The 15929-nt window shown below is 37.2% G+C and overlaps 1 protein-coding gene and 1 pseudogene across 4 annotated transcripts in view; one reads left to right on the top strand and one right to left on the bottom strand.

The window, feature by feature from the left end:
- REV3L (REV3 like, DNA directed polymerase zeta catalytic subunit) overlaps window positions 1-15929 on the top strand; it is a 185802-nt gene that overhangs the window by 38470 nt on the left and 131403 nt on the right. The window lies entirely within an intron of this gene.
- Window positions 12854-14982, bottom strand: LOC101140388 (bromodomain-containing protein 7-like; annotated as a pseudogene).

Below are 15929 nucleotides of genomic sequence, written 5' to 3'. Positions count from 1 at the left end.
CAAGCAACTAACCCGTTAGGCATTTTATCTTGGCTGTATCAAAAAGTTTTGTTTTGAGTGAAAGAAGTTTGTAGGAATTTTCAGAACGTAAAACCTAAAGGTTGATTATCATTTGATATATTATCAGTCATTCTACTTTCCTTTTCTTCCTTTTCTGTGGAAATGGCCCCATCATATTCTTTCACCATTTTTCTTTTGGGTTGCTATCTTTCTTACTGATTTGTAGGAGTTCTTTATATATTCTGGATACTGATCATTTGTGGTTAAGTGTATTGGAAACATCTCTTTCAGGTCTTTGTCTTTTAATTTATGGTATTTGTGGCCATTTTAATTTAAAGTCATAGCTTTTTCTTTTGTAGTTTAAGCCTTTTATGCCTGTTTTTAAAAATCTCCTCTAGACAGAGACTTTAAAAATATTTTGTATATACTTGGATTTGAATCTATCTGGATTGATTTCTTGGGCAGTATGATTTTGGAAATCTAACCCTACCTTTTTTCCCAGCTTGATAACCACTTGGTCTAGCACTATGCAATGGGCAATCAATTCCTTTTTCGCTGATCTATAGTTTTATGAACCTGTGTTTTTAACCAATACTTCCTAATCTGCCAGTAGATGTTTGAAGGCCTGTCTACATGTTACATTTCCATGTCAGTTACCATTGCTATACACACTTTGTTAATTCTCTGTTGTTTGCCCATATTTTATAGAGGGAATGGAACATGGACAATAATGGTACTCTGTTTTCTGTTTGGTTTGGAATATTTAAAATCAGTTCTCTTTGACCTCAGAGCTTTGGGAAATAGAATTAACTCCTTTTTATAAAACAATTAAGAATTTCTGGCCTACACCATTAAAGTCATGTATCAGACTAAAGGATAGCATCTTTTCTAAATTCCTTCATGAAATGAATAAATGAACAGCCTATGGCTGAATGTTAAGCTGTGTATGGACAGGTTAAGACCCTATGAGGCCAATTTTCAGTGAAAGGATAGCTACTGAAAACCATAAATTAAGCAACTACCAAAGTTTGCACACATCTGCAAAATATGAACATTTTGTCTATTCAGAATATTGAGACCTTCTTGAATACACCAGGCATTCAGTAGAAATTCCAGAAAGGTCACATCTTATGAGTAGGGCTAATGTAGTCTTAGCGTAAAGGCTTTCCTGGACCTGCACTAACAAAATTTAAAAACGAGGCTGAAAACAATCAGATTGATCTGCAAGTAAATTAGTTGCCTGCTGGGACAAACCTTTCTTGAAAGGAAGACAATAAAATCCACATATAAGCAGGTATCTACAATGCCCACCATCTATTTAAAAATTACTAGATATGGCCAGGCTCGGTGGAGCACAATGTCAGGAGTTTGAGACCAGCCTGGCCAATATGGTGAAACCTCGTCTCTACTAAAAATACAAAAATTAGCTGGGCGAGGTGGCAGCGCCTGTAGTCCCAGCTACTCGGAAGGCTGAGGCATGAGAATGGCTTGAACCCAGGAAGCGGAGGTTGCAGTGAGCCACTGCACTCCAGCCTGGGCAACAGAGAAAGACTCTGTCTGAAAAAAAAAAAAAATTACTAGATATCTAAAGAAGTAGGCAAATGTAATCTATAAAAAGGAGAAAGTCTTGTGAATAAAAACAGACCCAGAATGCAATATGTGATCAAATTCAAGGAAAAGGACTTTAAGATAGGTATTTAAGTGTATTTAGTAATTTTAATGAAAACACAATAGAACAAAACTTATAAATAACAACATAGCCAGCCTGAGCGACAAAGTGAGATCCTGTCCCAGAAACAAAAAACACCACCACAGATCCTAAACAGGACACACACACACATGCACACAGAGAGAGAGACACTATGGCACATCATAATTGAATTGTTGCAAATTAATAAAAATCTTTAAAGCAGCCAAGAAAAATCTCTCAAACCATATACAGGGAAATCATCATAAGAACAACTACTTAAAGAGATGTAGTTAATAAGACAACTGATAAGGTAGAATTGAATCTAAAATTTTTTCAGGCCAAAAGAGAGCAGGTTAGGGAAAAAAAATGAGCAATGAATAAGCAGGAAAAATAGAAAACAAAATGGCAAAACATAACCTCAAACCTTATTACTTAAATAATTGGATTAGTTTTACGTGGACTTATTATTCTAACTTAAAATGCAAAGCACTACCATATGCAGCTCATAAGAATCATACTTAATATATAGACAGTTTGAAAGTAAAACAGTGGAGAAATGTACTTTGCAAGGAAAAGTCACTAGGAACACTGGCGTATCTAAAGATCAGGCAAAGTAGACTTCATGGTAAGACGTATTATCAGAATTAAAGAGGGATATTTCAAAATGATAAAAAGTTCAAGTTTTCAAAAAGACAAAAAGTTCAAAAAACTTGATACAATACTGACATCAAGGGAGAACATAAGGGAGAACTAAAGAGAGAAAAAGATAAAGCCAGTGTTACGGTTGGAGACTTCAACACTCCTCTTTTCAGCATTTGGTGAAACAAGTGGGTAGAAAATCAGGAAGTATATGAAACACTTGAACAACACTGTCAGCCAACTCAGTCTAATTGACATTTTTAGAACCCTACACCTACCTAATAATTTCAGAATACACATTGTTTACAAGGTCACATGTAACATTCACCAAGGGAAACCACCAGCGCCGTAACCAACTCAGGGAAAGGGAAGTATCTGACTCCAGCCCCCTTTATTCTTCCTGTTTCACCTAAGTGGGGGGAAAAGCTGAAAATCACTTGTGACGGTCACACCCCCGGGACACAGGCCCACTTAAAGACTGAAACGTAATCATAGGACTATAGAACACTTTATCTTCTCCCCATACCCCACATCAACAGGTTCTTCCCCTCCCCTCATGTCAGCAGGCTCCTGTATAATAACAGAAGATTACAGCTGAAAGAACTGCAAGGCTTAGACTCACACTATGTAAAGAGTTTCTAGGGAAACCCAAAGACAGTATGAGACAAAAACAAGGACAGTAGAGAAAATATTAGCCTCTAACACCTATAACTATAGCAAATAGTAAACATGACAGTCTTAACTCCCAGCTAGGTATGGCAGAGATTTTGGAATTGTCAGATTGATAATTTAAAATAATTATGAGTAACATGGTAAGGTCTGTAATAAAAAATGTAGACAATATACAAGAACAGATGAGTGGCTGGACGTGGTGGCTCGCACCTGTAATCTCAGCACTTTGGGAAGCGAGGTGGGAGAATCACTTGAGCCCAGGAGTTCAAGACCAGCCTGGGCAGTATAGTGAGACCTCGTCTCTATAAAAAATAAAATTAGCTGGGTGTGGTGGCATATGCACTTGTAGTCCCAGCCATTTGGGAGGCTGAGGTGGGAGAATTGCCTGAGCCCATGAGGTCAAGGCTGCAGTGAGCCAAGATCACGCCACTGCACTCCAGCCTGAGTGACAGAGCGAGACCCTGTCTCAAAAACGACGACGACGACAACAACAGTAACAAAAAGAACAGATGGATAATAGAGGCATAGGGATTGGCATTGTAAGAAAAGGAAATGCTAGAAATAAAATCTGTAACAGAAATGAAGAATACCTTTGATGGGCTTTTCAGAAGAACAAAATAAATATTTGAAGTAATAATGACTGAGAATTTTCCAAAATTAAACACCTACACATACCATATTCAAACTGCAGGAAACCAAAGATAAAGAGAAAATTTTGAAAGAAACCAGAGGCGAAAAAACCCACCTTACTTCTATGTGAAGAAAGCAAAAATTACATCAGACTTCTGTTCACAATTCACAAACAATGCAAGCAAGAAGAGAGAGGAGTGAAATGTTTTAAGTGTTGAAAGAAAAACACCAACCTCGAATTATTCTGTGTGCAGTGAAATTATCCTTCAAAATGAAAGAGAAATAAAAAACTTTCTCAGACAAATAAACATTGAGGGAATCTGTTGCCGGTAAGAAATGTTACTTGCCTTATAAGAAATGTTAGAAGTTCTCCAGAGAAAAGGAACATGATATAGGTGAGAAACTTGGATCTACATAAAGAAAGGAAGAGTATTAGAAAAGGAATAAGTAAAGGTAAAATCGTTTATTTTCTTGTTCTTAATTGATAGGTAACTGTTCAAAATAATAATAGCAGTAATGCATTCGGTTATAGCTTAGGGATAAGTGAAATTAATGGCAGCAATTTTATAAGGGACAGGAGGGCTGTCCCTTATAAGTAATTGCAGTTTTGGACCAGGAATTTTAAATCATTATAACTAGGCTCAGACACATCTTTATTAATCAAAATAGGAACCATTATAATCAACACATTTTCGCCAAAAGATATGTTTGTTTATTTCTGTAGCATAAAAATCTTTGCTTTGGGGCTCGGCATGGTGGCTCACGCCTGTAATCCCAGCACTTTGGGAGGCCCAGGTGGGCGGGTCACCTGAGGTTGGGAGTTTGAGACCAGCCTGACCAACATGGAGAAACCCCGTCTCTACTAAAAATACAAAATTAGCCGGGCATGGTGGCGCATGCCTGTAATCCCAGCTACTCGGAGGGAGGCCGAGGTAGGAAAATCACTTGAACCCCGGAGGTGGTGGTTGCAGTGAGCCAAGATTGTGCCATTGTACTCCAGCCTGGGCAACAAGAGCGAAACTCCTCCGTCTCAAAAAAAAAATCTGTGCTTCAGGATTCAGTGAACTCTTGGAAAGCATTTTCTGCATCCTATGGGTTGTGGAAGCATTTTCCTGGCAAAAAGTTGTCCAGATGCTGGAAGAAATCATAGTCCACTGGCAAGAGGTCAGGTGAATATGATGGCTGAAGCAAAACTGTATAGCCCAATTTCTTCAACTTTAGAAGCGCTGGTTGGCGGTCAGGCATTGTATTGAAGAGGAATTGGGCCCTTTCTGTTTTCGGTGCATCTCATTGATTTGCTGAGCATACTTTTCAGATGTATTGGTTTTTGCCTGGATTCAGAAAGCTGTAGTGGGTCAAACGGGCAGCAGACCACCAAACTGTGACCATGACCTTTTTTTGGTGCAAGTGTGGCTTTAGGAAGTGCTTTGGAGCTTCTTCTTGGTCCAGCCACTGAGCTGGTCATCACATAAAATCCATTTTCTGTCATGTTACCATCCAATCAAGAAATGTTTCGTTGTTATTGGGTAGAATAAGAGAAGACCATACTTCAAAACGATTTATTTTCATGCAGCTCATGAGGCACCCACTTATTTAGCTTTTTCACTTTTCCAATGTGCTTCAAATGTTGAATGACTGTACAATGCTCTATGTTGAGTTCTTTGGCAACTTTTCGTGTAGTTTTAAGAGGATCAGCTTTGATGATTGTTCTCAATTGGTTGTTGTCTACTTCTGATGGCCGGCCACCAAGTTCCTTATCTTCAAGCCTCTTGTCCCCCTTGCACAACTTCTTGAACCACCACTGCACTGTACATTTGTTAGCAGTTCCTGAGCCAAATGCATTGTTGATGTTGTGAGTTGTCTCTGCTATTTTACAACCCATTTTGAACTCAAATAAGAAAATCGCGCAAATTTGCTTTTTGTCTGACGTCATTTCCATACTCTAAACATAAAATGAACAGCAAGTAATAAGTCATTAGCAAAAAAACATAAAGTGAGAAATGCCTGTTAAAAGGATGTATAACATAATCACATTTGTTTAAGAATGTATTCCAAACAGCAAATTCCAACAATGCAAAAACCACAGTTACTTTTGCACCAACCTAATATAAGTTACCTTTGAGGCAGTATAGTATTATTTGAAAGTGGATTTAGAATAGTTGCAAATGTGTACTTCAAACTCCAGGGTAACCACTAAAAAATTGACTTTTTTTTTCTTTTAATACATTAAAGATGTTGCTCCACTGACTTCTGGTTTGCCTTGTTTTTGACAAGTTTAGTTAATGTGTTTTTGCCCAAAGCTTTGGACTTTGGATTTTTATGATTTATCATTTTGCCTTATTCAGGACCCCATGAGATCAACTGTATGCTTAGTAGAACTCACTTGCCATATCAACACAGGACTCTAAATAATTAAACATAGTCCTAAGAAAACCTTTCTTTAATTCATGTATGAAAGTTATAGGATATCGGGTTGGGATATGGGATTTTGAGGGATGTGAGGAGCCTGTTGAAATATTAAATTGTTTTTTTGTCATTTAGTTTTATTGTCTGATAAAACTTTCTTAACATTAACAGTTCTTTCTCAATTGTTAGTTTATTTTTTGGTAATGATCACTTTACCTCTTTTTTTTTTTTTAATCTTAATATGATTCAGGGTTTAAAGCCAGGTACACTGGTGCACACTTATAGTTCCAGCCTGGGCAACATAGCAAGATTCTGTCTCTAAAAAAATAATTAAAATAAAAATACTATATTTAGTGCATCATTAAATAAAAATAAAGATATGTAAGTGGTTTTAGTGGCAAATGATTATATTTCTATATATTCATAATTTATTCCTATGATATAAATTGAATAATTTAATGAATGCATTTTCTCTAATGGTATATTCAAAATTAGGTCATCTCATTAGCAACTGCTAAAGAAAACAATGAGTACAGATAAGTTTAAAAGGTTGTATAATAGGCCAGGTGAGGTGGCTGATGCCTGTAATCCCAGCACTTTGAGGCAAGGCAGCTACTCAGGAGGCTGAGGCAAGAGGATCACTTGAGCCCGGGAGTTTGAAACCAGTCTAAGCACTTAGCGAGACCCTGTCTCTATAAAAAATAAAAATAAAAATAAAAAAATTAGGCAGGTGTCACATACCTGTAGTTCCAACTACTCGAGCGGCTGAAGCAGAAAGATCACTAGAGCCAGGTGGTCAGACCTGCAGTGAACTGTGATCCTGCCACTGTGCTCCAGCCTGAGTGACAGAGGAAGACCCTGTCTCAAAAAAAAAATTATGTAAGTTTATTGAGATGTAGTTCATGTACTATACATTTTACCTATTTAAATTATACAATTCAGTGATTTTTATTCACAGAGTTGTGCAACCATAAGCGCAGTCAATTTTAGAACATTGTCACCCTAAAAAGAAACACCGTATCAAATAGCAGTCAGTACTCATTTCCCACCAATTCCCTAAGCCCCAGCAACCATTAATCTCCTTTCTTTCTCTATAAATTTGCCTATTTTGGACATTTCACATAAATGGAGTCATATAATATGTGATTTTTTGTGTCTGGCTCCCTTAACTTAGCATAATATTTAAAATTTTTCTCTATATAATATAAAATTAAAATATTTTAATTAAAAATTGTATACTAAAAATTTAATACTAAAAATAAAATGCTAAAAATTAATAAAAATTTTTAGTATACAATTTTTAATTGAAATATTTTAATTTTATATATAGTATAGCATTTATCAGCACTTCATTCCTTTTTATGGCTGAATAATATTCTATTTTCTGGATATGCTGTATTGTATTTGTCCATTCATCAATTGATGGACTTCTGAGTTGTGTTCACCTTTTGACCATTATGAATAATGCTGCTATGAATATTCATGTCCAAGTATTTGTGTGGACATGTATTTTCATTTCTCTTAGACATATACCTAGGAGTAGAATTGCTGGTCATATGATAACTCTATTTTTTTAACTTTTTGAAGAACTACCAGACTATTCTATAAAGCACCTGCACCATTTAACATTCCTAGAAGTAGTGTATGAAATTTCCAGTTTCTCCACAACACTAGTTATTGTCTGACTTTTTAATTATAGCTGTCCTAGTGAGCGTGTGGTTCCGATTTGCATTTTGCTGATGGCTGCTGATGTTGAGAATCTTTTAATGTGCTTATTTGCCATTTGATATCTCCTCAGGAAAATGTTTATTCACATCCTTTGCCCATTTAAAATATTTAGTATTTTTTATTGAGACATAGTAGATGTACATATGTTTGGGGTACATGTGATAATTTACTACATTTACATAATTTGTAAAGATCAAATCAGTGTAATTGGGATATTCATCTCATCTTAAATATTTGTCTTTATGCTAGAAATATTTGATTTATTCTCTCCTAGCTATTTTGAAATATACAACATATTATTGTAAACTATAGTCACCCTGCTGATCTACCAAACACTAGGTCTTGTTTCTTCTATCGAACTCTATATTTGTACCCCTTAATCAACCTCTCTTCATCCCTGCACCCCCACCCTTCTCAGCTTCTGGTAACTACCAGTCTACTCTCTATCTTCATGAGATCCACTTTTTTAGCTGCCACATATGAATGAGAACATGTAATAATGTCTTTCTGTACTTCGCTTTTTTCACTTAACATATAATGACTTCCAGTTTCACTTACGTTGCTGCAAATGACAGGATTTCATTTTTTTATATGGCTGAATAACATTCCATTGTGTATATATACCATATTTTCTTTATCCATTCATCCACTGATGGGCACTTACATTGATTCTAATAATTTTTGTTATTGTGAATATAGTGCTTCAATAAACATGGGAGTACAGAGATATCTTCAGTATATTGATTTTCTTTTGGGTTTATATTCAAAAGTGGAATTGTTGGATTGAGGAACCTCCACACAGTTTTCCATAGTAACTGTACTAATTTACATTCCCAGCAGTGGTGTACGAGGATTCTCCTTTATCCACATCCTCACCAGCATCCATTATTCATTGTCTTTTTGATAAAAGCCATTCTAACTGGGGTGAGATGATATCTCATTATGATTTTGATTTGTATTTCTCTGATGATTAGTGATGTTGAGCATCTTTTCATGTGTCTGGCCATTTTTATGTCTTCTTTTGGGAAATATCTATTCAGACCTTTTGCCTATTTAAAAATCAGATTATTTGTTTTGTTGTTATTGAGTTGTTTGAGCTCCTTATATATTCTGGTTGTTAATCCCTTGTTAGATGAGTAGCGTGTGAATATTTTTTTCCATTTTATGAATTGTCTTTATCACTTCATTGATTGTTTCCTTTGCTCTACAGAAGCTTGATGTAATCCTTTTGTCTATTTTTGGCTTGGTTGCCTGTGCTTTTGAGGTCTTACCCAAGAAAATCTTTGCACAGACCAATGTCCTGGAGCATTTCCCCAATGTTTTCTTCTAGTAGTTTCATAGTTTCAGGTGTTAGATTTAAATCTTTAATCCATTTTGGCTTTTGTATATGGTGAGAGATAAGGAGGTTCTGTTTTTAGTTTCATTCTTCTGCATGTGGTTATTCAGTTTTCCCAGCACCATTTGTTGAAGAGACTGTTTTTTTTCCCCATTGTATGTTTTTGATGTCTTTGTTGAAAATGAGTTAGCTGTTAATGTCTGGATTTATATGTAGGTTCTCTGTTCTGTTTCATTGGTCTGTATGTCTGTTTTTATGCCAATAGCACGGTGATTTGGTTTCTATAGCTTTGTAGTATATTCTGAAGTCAGGTAGTGTGATGCCTCCAGCTTTCTTTTTGCTTAAGATCGATTTGGCTATTCAGGGTCTTTTATGGTTCCATACATATTTTAGGATTGTTTTTTCTATTTCTGTGAAGAACGTCATTTATACGTTGATAGGGATTCCATTGACTTTATAAATTGCTTTGGGTAGAATTGTTTTGTTGTTTTGTTTTGAGACAGGGTCTTGCTGTGTCTTACAGGCTGGAGTACAGTGGTGCAATTATTCACTGCAGCCTTGACTTCTGGTCTCAGGCAATCCTCCCACCTCTCAGCCTCACCAGTAGCTGGGACTATAGGCGTGTGCTACCATGTCCAGCTAATTTTTGTATTTTTTGTGTAGACAGGGTTTCACCATGTTGCCCAGGGTTACCTTGAACTCCTGGGCTCAAGCAATCCTTCAGTCTCGGCCTCCCAAAGTGCTGGGATACAGGCATGAGTTACCACATTAGCCAGAATTGTTACTTTAACAATATTGCTTCTTCTAATCCATGAGCATGGAGTATCTTTTCATTTTTGTGTGTCCTCTTTAATTTCTTTCATCAGTGTTTTATACTTTTTCTAGTAAAGATATTTTACCTCTTTGGTTGGATTGATTCTTAGATATTTTCTATTCTTTGTAGTTATTGTAAGTGGGGTTGCTTACTTGATTTTTTTTTCAGATTGTTTGCTGTTGGCGTATATAAACGCTACTGATTTTTGTATGTTGATTTTGTATCCTACAACTTTACTGGATTCATTGATTTTTTTTTTTTTTTTTTTGAGACGGAGTCTCGCCCTGTCGCCCAGGCTAGAGTGCAATGGCACAATCTTGGCTCACTGCAAGCTCCGCTTCCCGAGTTCACGCCATTCTCCTGCCTCAGCCTCCTGAGTAGCTGGGACTGTGGGCGCCCGCCACCATGCCCAGCTAATTTTTTTTTTGTATTTTTATTAGAGACGTGGTTTCACCATGTTAGCCAGGATGGTCTCGATCTTCTGACCTGGTGATCCGCCCACTTCAGCCTCCCAAAGTGCTGGGATTACAGGCATGAGCCACCATGCCCGGACCATTAATCATTTTTAACAGTTTTTTTAGTTGAGTTCCTCAGGCTTTTCTAAGTATAAGACCATGTCATCTGCAAGCAAGGCTAATTTGACTTCTTCCTTTCCAATTTGGATACTCTTTATTTCTCTCTCTTGCCTCATTGCTGTGGACAGGACTTCCAGTATTACATTGAATAAAAGTGGTGAAAGTGGGCATCCTGGTCTTGCTCCAGATCTTAGAGGAAAGGCTTTTGATATTTCCACACTGAGTACAGTGTTAGGTGTGGGTTTGTAATATATATTCTTTATTATTTTGAGGGATGTTCCTTTGTTGAGGGTTTTTATCATGAAGTGATGTTGAATTTTATTTAATGCTTTTCCAGCATGTGTTGAAACAATAATAGGCTTTTTTGTTCATGATTCTGTTAATTTGATGTATCATGTTCACTGATTTGCTTATGTTGAACAATCTGCATCCCTGGGATGAATTCCACTTGATCGTGGTGAATGATCTTTCTAATGTGATGTTGAATTTGGTTTGCTAGAATTTTGTTGAGGATTTTTGCATCTGTGTTCATCAGGGATGTTGGCCTGTAGTCTTCTTTTTTTGGTTGTGTCCTTGTCTGGTTTTGGTATCAGGGTAATGCTGGTCTCATAGAATGAGTTTGAAAGTATTCCTTCTGCTTCAATTTTGTTTGAGGAGTTTGAGTAGAATTGGTATTAGTTCTTTATACGTTTGATGGAATTTAGGAATGAAGCCATTAGGTCCTGGGCTCTCCTTTGATGGGAGACTGTTATGGCTTCAGTCTCCTTACTCATTATTGATGTATTAAGGTTTCTCTTTCTCCTTGGTTCAACCTTGGTAGGCTGTGTCCAGGAAATTATCCATTTCTTCTAGGTTTTCCAATTTGTTGGTGTATAGTTCTTCATAACAGTTTCTCATATATTAGCCTCTTCATAATCGTCTCTTTGTATTTCTATGGTCTCAGTTGTTTTATCTCCTCTTTTGTTTCTGGTTTTATTTGTTTGGATCTTCTCTCCTTTTTCTAGACTAGCTAAAGGTTTGTTAGTTAATTTTGTTTGTCTTTTTAAAAAAAACAACCTTTCATTTTGTTGATCTTCTGTATTGGTTTTTAGTCTCAATTTCATTTATTTCTGATTTGATCGCTACTATTTATTTCCTTCCACTAATTTTGGGCTTGTTTTGTTGTTTTTCTAGTTCCTTCAGGTATACCATTAGATTGTTTATTTGAAGTCTTTCTACTTTTTGACATAGGTGTTTATTGTTATAAACTTCCTTCTTAGTACCACTTTTGCTGTATCCCATAGGTTTGGGTATGTTGTGTTTTCATTTCCATTGGTTTCAAGAAACTTTTAAATTTCCTTCTTAATTTCTTTATTGACCCATTGGTCATTCAGGAGAATGTTGTTTAATTTTCATGTGTTTGTGTATTTTTAAGCTTCCTTTTGTTATTAATTTCTAGTTTTATTCCATTGTGGCCAGAGAAGATACTTGGTATGATTTCTACTTACTTAAATTTGGTGAGACTTGTTTTTTGTCTCAGATATGATTTGTTTCGGAGAATGTTCCATATGCTGATGAAAAGAATGTGTTTTCTGCAGCCATGGGTAAAATGTTCCATAAATGTTGATTAGGCCTGTTTGTGTACTGTGTAGCTTAACTCCAGTGTTTCTTTGTTGATTTTCTGTCTGGATGTTCTGTCCATTACTGAAAATGGGGTGTTGAAGTCCCCTACTATTACTGTATTGCAGTCTGTCTCTCCTTTTAAATGTATTATTTGCTTTATGCACTCAGATGCTCTGGTGTTGCATGCATAGATATTTATAATTGTTATATCCTCTTGCTGAATTGACCCTTTTATCAATACATAGTGACCCTCTTTGTTTCTTTTTACAGTCTTGATAGTCTGTTTTATCTGATACAAATATAGCTACTCCTGCTTTTTGGTTTCCAGTTGCATGGAATATCTTTTTCCAGCCTTTCACTTTCAGTCTGTGTGTGGCTTTATAGGCGAAGTAAGTTTCTTATAGGCAGCATATAGTTTAACTCTTGCTTCTTTATCTGTTCAGACAGAATTCATTCTGCCTTGTAATTAGAGAATTGAGTCCATTTGCATTCAGTGTTATTGTTGCCAAGTAAACTTACTACTGTCATTTCATTGCTTGTTTTCTGTTGTTTTAGAACTCCTTCCTTTTTTCTTTTTCTTACTGTCTTCCTTTGTGGTTAAGAGATTTTCTCTGGTAGTATGTTTTAATTCATTGCTTTTTAGTTATAGTGAATCTATTACAGGTTTTTGCATTGTGGTAACCATGAGACTTACAAAAACATCTTAATTACAAAACAAAGAATAGAAATTTTTTTAAAAAACCCTCTTTTTTTTTCCTCAGGTCCAGCTTTATTACCTAATACAAGTCCAACCTCTGGAACATTCAAATTCACTGTTGCAAAGTTTAATTAAAAACACAATTTACAAATATTTAATATATTCTAAAAAGCGTTTCTAAGTTAAGAATGAAAAAGTATGTACATAATATATAATCAAATACAGGTGGCCTCAACTTCCACCAGGTCCACATTCAGCAACATTCGTCTTTTTAGGTTCTTCAGTATCTTCTGTCAAATCCACAGAGTTGTTTTCCATGACGGGAGAAGGAATAGAAATCCCCATTGCTTTTCAATCTCCATATGTGCTTACGATATCACCTGTAGTTACTTGCTGTGCAAGTTCTTTAAGATTACTGGTCACTTTTTCAGTGAGATGCATTTCTCTGTATGAGGGACCCAAGAGACAGATCATGTTGGGAGGGGGTCTGGTGTTGAAACATTCATTCTGGGCTTCCTGGAGCTAGCTCCCTGAGCAGTCTGGTGGTCTCATCAAGTTTCTTCTGGAATAGTTCAGCTTCTTCAGAATCAAAAACTTCAACCGGAACGCCAAAGTTTGCTACTGCTTTCAGCGCTATGAGCCTGTATTGAAGTATTGGAGTCCAGACATCCTGGTGGCTCTATTTCTGTAATCTCCATTTCTTTTGCTGTGTCAGGTGTCCTAGTATGGCCTTCCATCTTCAGGCAGTGACATCTAAATGTCTTGTAGGGTCCTGGAATGCCCTCCTTTTGTTAAAACATCCAGTAAACTATCTGCCATCACAGATGGATAATCTTGGCACGTGGCCAAAAACTCATGGCTGCTGAGATCGCTTGGAAGATCTGTGTCTTCCCCATAGGTTGAATAGATTAAATCAGAATCATTCTTGTTGATATTTGCATATGTGGAGTCATAATGCGGTGCATAAGAACTGTAGGGCCCGTAATTCAAATATAACACTGGAGTGACTTTGTTCTTTTGTCCTCTTTGAACCCCTGCAAAGTATTCACACCAGACTGAAGTCTTCCAGTTGACATTCCCAGTCTCACAGGGCAGTAGCCTGGCTCTCCTACAATGAGATCCACAGGATGGAGAAGTCCCAACATTGTTGTTCCGTCTGGTTTTCTTCTTTCCAATTTGCACTGACTGTTCACAAGCCGCCTGGTCAGCTTTCCTCCAGATTCCTTCACGATGCGATCAAGCTGCTCCTGCGCTCTCTCTAAATTATTGCTTTTAAACTTATCTTCAAGCATGTCTTTGTCTTTCTTTTTATTTTTTTTGCTGGGACTCTTGAAGGCGTGTGCTTTGGCATCTCCAGAGTCCTCTCTCTTCTCGGCCAGCAGCCTCTGTCCTCCCCACTCTGTGAGGTGTCTGTTCTGTCTTCCTGCTTTTGAGTTTTCTGCAAATCAGCCATGAAGTCTATGCTCTGCTTCAGGCTCTGAATTCTTTCATGTCTAAGAATTTTCATCCCCGAGTGCAACCGCTTCTTTGCAGCTTTATAATAAATGGTCTCTGGTTTATTGTAAATCATGGCATTAGTACACATTAGTTTGAAAATATCCTTTAGTTTTTCTATGGACTGGTAGTCATTGTTCTTGATCTTTTCTTTCATTTAAAATCCATTGGGTGTTTAATGATCATGGAGTAGCCAGGAGCAGTAAAATCAGTCACAGGAAATGAAAAGAAAGCACTTGGATCTTTTCTCTGCAATTGTCTCGCCAGTTGATTCAAAGCTTCTTGAAGGGGTGGGGTATCTGTTCTACTTCTTCTTGTTTGGCTAAAGTGTTTGTGAGAGGCTTCTCACCGGGCAAGTCTAATCTCACAAGGGCGTGACACTGGAGGTCTTTTTCTGCCTCATTCTCCACCCCGTCTCAATCTCGCTTCTTTTTATCCTCCTTAACTCTTATCTGTTTTCTCCCCTTTTCTTCCCCTGGAACCTGCTTGTCTCCTTTCTTTCTCTTTTTCCGCTTTCTGTCCTTTTGTTTGTCATGATCGTTTTTTGTCTTCGAAGAGGCTGGAGTTGTGCCCCGAGCTGCCCATGGAGAGTTCGGTGACTTCATTCCCTCCTGCTTTGAGGACCAGCTTCAAGGGCTTCTCTACATACTCCTGGTAGAGGTGTTTGTCCGACTTGAGCTTCTTGTGCTTCTTGTCCATGTCCGACCGGGCCCCTGTGCTCACCCCCCGCGCCAGGCCCAGGGCTTTTTAATCTTCCAGTCTGGGCCAGGCGAGCCGAGGGCGGGAGTGGGGCCCGCGAGGCCCCTCTCGAGAAGCTAAAAAACCCTCTTTCCTATAACTCCACCCCACCCCGCCCCCCACATTTTGACACTATGTTGTGTTAATTTTTATGTTTTTATATTGCCTATCTCTTAACGGATTGTCTTTGATAGATTTGTCTTTTGGACTTCATACCAAACAGAGTTACAAATGGATTGTACACTACAAATTGCAGTAATAGAGTATTCTGGTTTGTTTGTGTACTTAATTTTACCAGTGGGTTTTATACCTTTACAAGCTTTCTTTTTGTAAGTTAGTGTTTTTTTCTGTCTGGTGGAAGAACTCCCATGTGCATTTTTTTGTAAGGTGGTTCTGCTGGTGGTGAATTCTCTTAGCTTAAGTTTGTCTGGGAAAGACTATGTATTTGGCTGGGCACAATGGCTCACACCTATAATCCTAGCACTTTGGGAGGCAGAGATGGGAGGATTGCTTGAGTCCAGGAGTTCAAAACCAGCATGGTCAACATAGCATGATTCCCATCACTACAAAAGAAGATTTAAAAAATAAAAAGACAAAACAAAAACCCTCTTTTTTATATTTGAAGGATAGCATTGCTCAATACTTTATTCTTAGATGGCATTTTTTTAAAGCACGTTGAAGATGGCATTCCACTCTTTCCTGGCCTTTATAGTTTCTGTTAAGATGTCTGTTGCCAGACAAGTTGGAGCACTTGTATACATCATTTACTTCTTTTCTCTTGCTGCTTTCTTTGTCCTTGACCTTTGAGTGTTTCATTATTATATAACTTCGGAGTAGTCTTACTTGCATCAAATCTATTTGGTGTTGTCTTACCTTTATTCCTGTACCTGGATATTTATCTTTTTCTC

Source organism: Gorilla gorilla, chromosome 5 (assembly GCF_029281585.2).
Source record: "Gorilla gorilla gorilla isolate KB3781 chromosome 5, NHGRI_mGorGor1-v2.1_pri, whole genome shotgun sequence".
Lineage (NCBI taxonomy): Eukaryota > Metazoa > Chordata > Mammalia > Primates > Hominidae > Gorilla > Gorilla gorilla.
Note: the sequence above shows the minus strand (reverse complement) of the source record. Positions and strands in the feature narration are given on the sequence as shown.